Genomic DNA, 7,169 nt, shown 5'->3' on the forward strand with positions numbered 1-7,169 from the left:
ATGCAACAGACTAAAAAGACTGGAAGAACATCCACTTCCAAGATAGGCTCTTTATTGACATGATGGATACCTCAGTGGTTTTGGGCTGTTCTGTCTCTCTGTACATGATGTGCCATCCTGCAGGACCTCCATATATAGCTTGTATTTTGTAGTGTGGTGGTCTCAGGATAGTCAAATTTCTTGCATGGTGTCTGGCTTCTCAGAGACAGAAAATGCAAGCTGCCTAGCCAGCCAAGGGCTATATCCATGATAAGGTCAGCATTACTTCCACTGCTTTCATTTTGTCATGGTAGTCACATTGTCAACCCAGATTCCAGAAGGTGGAGAAATAAATGTCATCTCTGAAGAAGAATTAGGAAGGTTACACTGCAGAAGAAACATGTGGGTTTAGAGATACTATTGCTCTCCTCTTTGGGACAATGCGCTCTTCTACCATCAGCTCTCTGACCACAACAACCCACATCCCACACACTTGAAAATTATACTTACCCTCTTTCTGCAAATTTCATCCCATTATGGCTCTGTGGTCACATTTTACTGGCAAGATGCTGTATTTGACCTTGTTTTTAGGCTGTTACTTAAACTGAGAATCTTTTGTAATCTGAAGCTAATCCTGGCTCTTTCATGTATCCTCAAATTTCAGCTTAAAAAGTGACCAGTTCCTGCTTTATCGTCTCTGTAGCCATACTTCACTATACACAACTAAAAGGAACCAGCTGGCTCTCTCTACATTCTGCCTTAATGTCTGCTAAACCAGATGCTCTAGTTGATAGGCTCATTTTTATTTTCTATGTCCCCTATATTATTATTGCTATGTAAAAAATACCTTGAAATTTAGCATCTTAAGATAAAACAACACAAAAGTTATTTTCTCACATAGTTTCTGAGGATCAAGAATCTGGAAGTGCCTTAGCTGGATGCTTCTGGCTCAAGACGCTTCATGAATCTGCAATCAAGATGTCAGTGGGGTTTGTGGCCAACTGTCAACATGCCTGAGGCTGGAGGATCAACAATCTAGGTGGCTGAGTCATGTCACTATTGGCAGAATTCCTCAGTTCTGCATGGGCTGCTGGCAGAAGGTGTTGGTTTCACAGGGTAGTCAGGGAGTTCTCCCAGCATAACAGGCATCTTTTGACAGAGTCTTCCAAAGAGAGGGCAAGTAAGATGCTGCAGTTTCTTTTATAACCTACTCTTTGAAGTCATACATTTCTATTTCATTTTTTCTTTAGCAGCAAGTCACTAAATTCAGCCCACACTCAAGGAGGGAAATTAGGCTCCACCTCTTAAAAGGGGGAGTATCAAGGAATTTGTGGAAACATTCTAAAACTACCACATTTCCATTGCATCAGTCAGCAATTGTTCTAAATTTTCTACCACAATATTACACAGTTTATCTTTTCTGCAGCCTCCAATAACACTTTTTTTTTTTTGCATTCTTTTTCCACTCTCACAGTCTACCTCCAATAACACTTTTTTTTTTTTTGCATTCTTTTTCCACTCTCACAGTCTACGTGGGATCCTTTACTGGTCCACTCAACATAAGCTCCCAAATTCAAAGGCACATGCTTTGCATTTTTGTTAACAACAAAAAAACCTGCCTCTGGTATCAAATTTTGGTTCTGGTATATATTCCTGAGTGACTTTTATATGGTATATATTCCATTCCAAACTTTTAGCAGGTTAAATAGCAGCAATTTATATATATGCTCATCCTGTGATTCAGGTATTTTGTCAGGGCATGGTGGGATGGCTTATCCCTCTTCCATGGGGTTTGGGCCTCAGCTGGAGTGGCTGAAATGACTGGAGATGATTGGCATGGTTTCACTGGAGCTTTAGGTCAGGTTGGTTTTTCCATTCTCTGCTATGGGGTCTAATAGAGTTGAAAAAACTCAAGATAGCTTCTTTTCTTACATGTGGTGCGTGGATTGAAATAGCTGAGTTTTGTCTCTCTAAGTGGCCTCCCTGAAGAGTGTAGGAGTGTCACAGTAGCTGGAATTTTTTCATGGCACTGACTTATTCCAGAAGGAGCGTTTTAAGAAACTCAAGTGAAAGTTGCAAGGCTTGACATGACCTAATCTCAAATGTCACTCAGCATCACTTCTCCTATATTCTCTTGATTATACAAGGCCAATTCCAATCATTGTGGAAGGGGCCCATAGAAGAAGGAAATTATGAAGAACCTTGATTCATTTGGGGACCATATTTGGAAATTAGCTCCCACGCAGTCCTCTACTAGTTATCTTTGTGCTCACCGACTTCTAGAATACACTTTTTTATTCTCTACCCAAACTGCTACTGTTTCTACTTCCTGAAACATAATTTTCACCTGAGTAAGTGGAGTAAATAAAGTTTATTACAATGAATTTTCAGATGTAACTAAATTGGAATGGATTTTATAATACATAATTATACCAAATAAACTAGACAATATCATCTCCATTTCCCCAAACCAATAAGTTTGGTTTTTAGCACCAAAGGAGCAATTTTATGGCATTGCTTGTTCAAGATTTCATATACTGCTCCTTGTGCGTTCTTATGTGATCTCAGTGTATAAATTTATTCTCTAAGAATTGGTTATCACTGTTAATCATACAGTTTCTTTTCAATTACAAAAACATGGGAGAAGGCATTACACTGAGTAGGTAGTCAATATGTTTGTCAGTAATATGTTGCTATTTATATAGAAATTGTTAATATGCATATATTTACTCAAAAAGCCTATGCTAAGAATCTATTTCATGCTGGGCTCTGCATAATATTTTTGTGGAAGTATATGTCCCTGAAACAGCTGCATAATCCACTTCTCTCCCCGCCCCACCATCTTCCTTCCTGACTGCATGGCTTTGAGTACCACTCAGGCTAATTAAAGTTTCAAGAACATTGATAGCCATTTAAATATAGAAGTTTTATATATAGCCATTTTCTCTGGCCTTTCTCTGAGACAGGTATAAGATTTTTAGATTTTCATGGCAGGAGAATGGAGCGTATTCTAATTTCCTTCAAAGTAACAACAGCAGCATAAAAGAATAATCTAGCGTGCAATCTTCAGTAAATCTTTTGTTCTTCAATACTTTTCCTCACTCACTCCCTCCTTACTTCTTCTTTTGCTCTCTTTTACTCCTTTTTTGTATCAATAAATAAAAGGCCAGGTGCGATGGCTCACGCCTGTAATCCCAGCACTTTGGGAGGCCGAGGAGGACAGATCACCTGAGGTCAGGAGTTCGAGACCAGCCTGATCAACATAGAGAACCCCTATCTCTCCTTAAAATACAAAATTAGCCAGGCATGGTGGTGTATGCCTGTAATCCCAGCTACTCAGGAGGCTGAGGCAGGAGAATTGCTTGAACCCAACTCCATCTCAAAAAAAAAAAAAAAAAGAAAAGTAATATAGGGTTGCCAAAAATGTCATTTTCTAATGAAATCCTCTCTGACCATATTTCTGAAACATCCTATCTTAATGTCAGTCATGTTGCTGTCTTTGTTTGCTTAAGTGCAATTAACACCATCTATAAGACTTGTTACTTGTTTTTTCTTCCTCCCTCTGGAAAACATTAAATCAAGGAGCATAAACACGTTGTCTAGTATGCAGCTGAATCCTTGGTACCTGGCCTAAAGTTAACTCTCTCTGTCTCTCTGTCTCTCTCTCTCTCTCTCTCTATATATATATATATATATATTTTTTTTTTTTTTTTTTTTTTTTTTTTTTTGAGACAGGGTCTCAATCTGTTACCCAGGCTGGAGTACAATGGTGCAATTATGGCTCACTGTAGTCTCATCCTCCGAGGCTCAAGGGGTCCTTCCACCTCAGCCTTCCAGGCTGGGGCTACAAACATGCACCACCACACCTGGCTAATTTTTATTTTTTGTAGAGATGGAGTCCCACTGTGTTGCCCAGGCTGGTCTTGAACTTCTGGGCTCAAGCAATCTTCCGGCCTTGGCCTCCCAAAGTGCTGGGATTACAGGAGTGAGCAACACCACCTGGTCTAAACAAATATTTGTTGCAAAAATTAGTGAAATCAATTATTCCAAATGAACACAGAAACTAAGTAATGCAGTATCCATTGTTAGTCATTATGATTACTTCCCCAATATATGCTTTCCCCTCTCTCGACAACGCCCCTATTTTCATTCAAGTTTCCACACTTCCCCCGTACAATATAAATGTTTTAGGGGAAATGAATTCTACTTCTAACTCTAAATGTGAGATATAAGCCAGGACAAAGGAAATCAGTAGGTGACATTCCTTAGGCTACAGTGAGAAAATAGTTTATGATCCAGTTGAGCCAATAAGAAGATCCAAAAAATGGTTTATTCACTATTAAGTAAGAAGAGATACACATTGAAACCTAACACAAATGTTGTAACACAAATGTTGAAACCTAACACAAATGTTGTAAGCATCCATCATTAAGAAAAAGAGTACACCAGTGACTTCCACGAATGGTCAAGTCTCAGGTCTTGACACATTTTACCTCTCAATAGCAGCTGACACACTATGTGGTGGACACTACAATGCATTATCTAGAAGCTTCTTCAGAAATGAAATAGTATACCAACTGCCAGGATGCTGCAACAGACAGCCCTCAGCTGTCATCCCCTTCAGGTACTACCTCTGTTGAAGAGATCTTCTTCACCCAAAGTAACGCCTGCTTCCTGGGGCAGCCCACATCTAATGACTGAAGGAGGTGTGAGTGTAAAGACTTGGTCCTCTCAACCAAATTTATAACAGTTCTAATGGGTTCTCCCATCCTCTGTACTCCCCTCAGGATCAGGTGATGCCTTCACTGAGACTTAGATGCAGTTTGGCTTCTCTCTGTGCCAAATTCTGTTTTATTTTCCCAATAGGTGTTTATCACACACAATGACTCCATAATAGACATCCCACTCGCTAATGTCTAACTAATACACCAAGACATGTCACCTAGAACAAAACAGAAATGCAACCTCTGCTCTCAGTGGCCGCCGCCAGCTCGCGCACCTTGTTCTTCTGCTGCTCAACTGTCCTGCTCCTCCGCTGGTCGCAATGGAAGAAGAGATTGCCACGCTGGTCATTGACAATGGTTCCGGCATGTGCAAAGCTGGCTTTGCTGGGGACGATGCACCCCAGCCGTGTTTCCCTCCATCGTCCGGTGCCCCCGACACCAGGGCGTGATGGTGGGCATGGGCCAGAAGGACTCCTACGTGGGTGACAAGGCCCAGAGCAAGCGCGGCATCTTGACCCTAAAGTACCCTATCGAGCATGGCATTGTCACCAACTGGGATGACATGGAGAAAATCTGGCACCATACTTTCTACAATGAGCTATGCATGGCCCCAGAGGAGCACCCAGTGCTGCTGACCGAGGCCCCCCTGAATCTTAAGGCCAACAGAGAGAAGATGACTCAGATTATGTTTGAGACCTTCAACACCCCGGCCATGTACGTGGCCATCCAGGCCGTGCTGTCCCTCTACGCCTCTGGGCGCAACACTGGCATTGTCATGGACTCTGGAGATGGGGTCACCCACACGGTGCCCATCTATGAGGGCTATGCCCTCCCCCACACCATCCTGCGTCTGGACCTGGCTGGCTGGGACCTGACCCACTACCTAATGAAGATCCTCACGGAGCGTGGCTACAGCGTCACCACCACGGCCGAGCGGGAAATTGTGCGCGACATCAAGGAGAAGCTGTGCTACGTCGCCCTGGACTTCGAGCAGGAGATGGCCACCGCTGCATTGTCCTATTCCGTGGAGAAGAGTTACGAGCTGCCTGATGGCCAGGTCATCACCATCGGCAATGAGCAGTTCCGGTGTCCGGAGGCGGTGTTCCAGCCTTCTTTCCTGGGCATGGAATCTTGTGGTATCCACGAGACCACCTTCAACTCCATCATGAAGTGTGACGTGGATATCCGCAAAGACCTGTATGCCAACTCGGTGCTGTCTGGCAGCACCACCATGCACCCAGGCATTGCCGACAGGATGCAGAAAGAGATCACCACCCTGGCACCCAGCACCATGAGGATCAAGATCATCGCACCCCCAGAGCGCAAGTACTCAGTGTGGATCGGTGGCTCCATCTTGGCCTCACTGTCCACCTTCCAGCAGATGTGAATTAGCAAGCAGGAGTGCTACAAGTTGGGCCCCTCCATCGTCCATCGCAAGTGCTTCTAAATGGACTGAGCAGATGCGTAGCATTTGCTGCATGGGTTAATTCAGAAGCATAAATTTGCCCTTGGCAAATGCATACACCTCATACTAGCCTCAGGAAACTGGAATAAGCCTTCGAAAAGAAATTGTCCTTGAAGCTTGTATCTGGTATCAGCACTGGATTGTAGAACTTGTTGCTGATTTTGACCGTGTATTCAAGTTAACTATTCCCCTTAGTATTTGTTTAATACCCTGTACATATCTTTGAGTTCAACCTTTAGTACATGTTGCTTGGTCACTTCGTGGCTGAGGTAAGAACGTTCTTATGGAAGACAAGTCTGTGGCTTGGTGAGTCTGCGTGGCCAGCAGTGTCTCATCTGTGCAGGGTATTAATGTGTCAGGGCTTGAGTGTTCTGGGATTTCTCTAAAGGCTGGCAAGGGCTCCTGAACCAGTTTCTGCCCTGCCAGTCTGTCAGGGTTGGAAAGTCCAAGCCATAGGACCCAGTTTTCTTAGCTGACGTTTTCTGCCGGAACACCGTGGGCTGTTACTTGCCTTGAGTTGGAAGCGGTTTGCATTTACACCTGTAAATGTATTCATCCTTTTAATTTATGTAAGGTTTTTTTGTACGCAATTCTCAATTCTTTAAAGAGATGACAACAAATTTTGGTTTTCTACTGTTACATGAGAACATTAAGCCCCAGCAACACGTCATTGTGTAAGGAAAAATAAAAGTACTGCCGTAAAAAAAAAAAAAAAAAAAAAAGAAATGCAACTTCCTCTTCCCTGCCCCATACTGATTGTGTTTTTCTAAGATTTAATAGTCTTCTTTTAAAGTTAAAACCTTCAGAGGTCTAATAGGGATGTTGTTCAACAGTGGCTGACTTGCAGGGTAGTTATTATGAGGAGATTAATTATATTTTTATTATATTTAATTATTAAGCAATTAATTAAGCAATTACTTATATTTTTATTCAATCTTGGGGGTAAGTAGAGTATACTAGGAATAGATACATGTGTACAAGTAATTATACTAAAAGTAATC

At 42.3% G+C, this 7,169-nt stretch overlaps 1 pseudogene across 1 annotated transcript; it reads left to right on the forward strand.

Moving 5' to 3' along the window:
- The first annotated feature begins 4,956 nt into the window (after nt 1-4,956).
- Nucleotides 4,957-6,890, forward strand: LOC105519580 (annotated as a pseudogene). Its single transcript, XR_001002995.1, has 2 exons — nt 4,957-5,252; nt 5,358-6,890. The product of XR_001002995.1 is annotated as an actin, cytoplasmic 2-like (transcript).
- Nucleotides 6,891-7,169: the final 279 nt, after the last annotated feature.

Source organism: Colobus angolensis, unplaced genomic scaffold, assembly GCF_000951035.1.
Source record: "Colobus angolensis palliatus isolate OR3802 unplaced genomic scaffold, Cang.pa_1.0 Scaffold353, whole genome shotgun sequence".
Classification (NCBI taxonomy): domain Eukaryota; kingdom Metazoa; phylum Chordata; class Mammalia; order Primates; family Cercopithecidae; genus Colobus; species Colobus angolensis.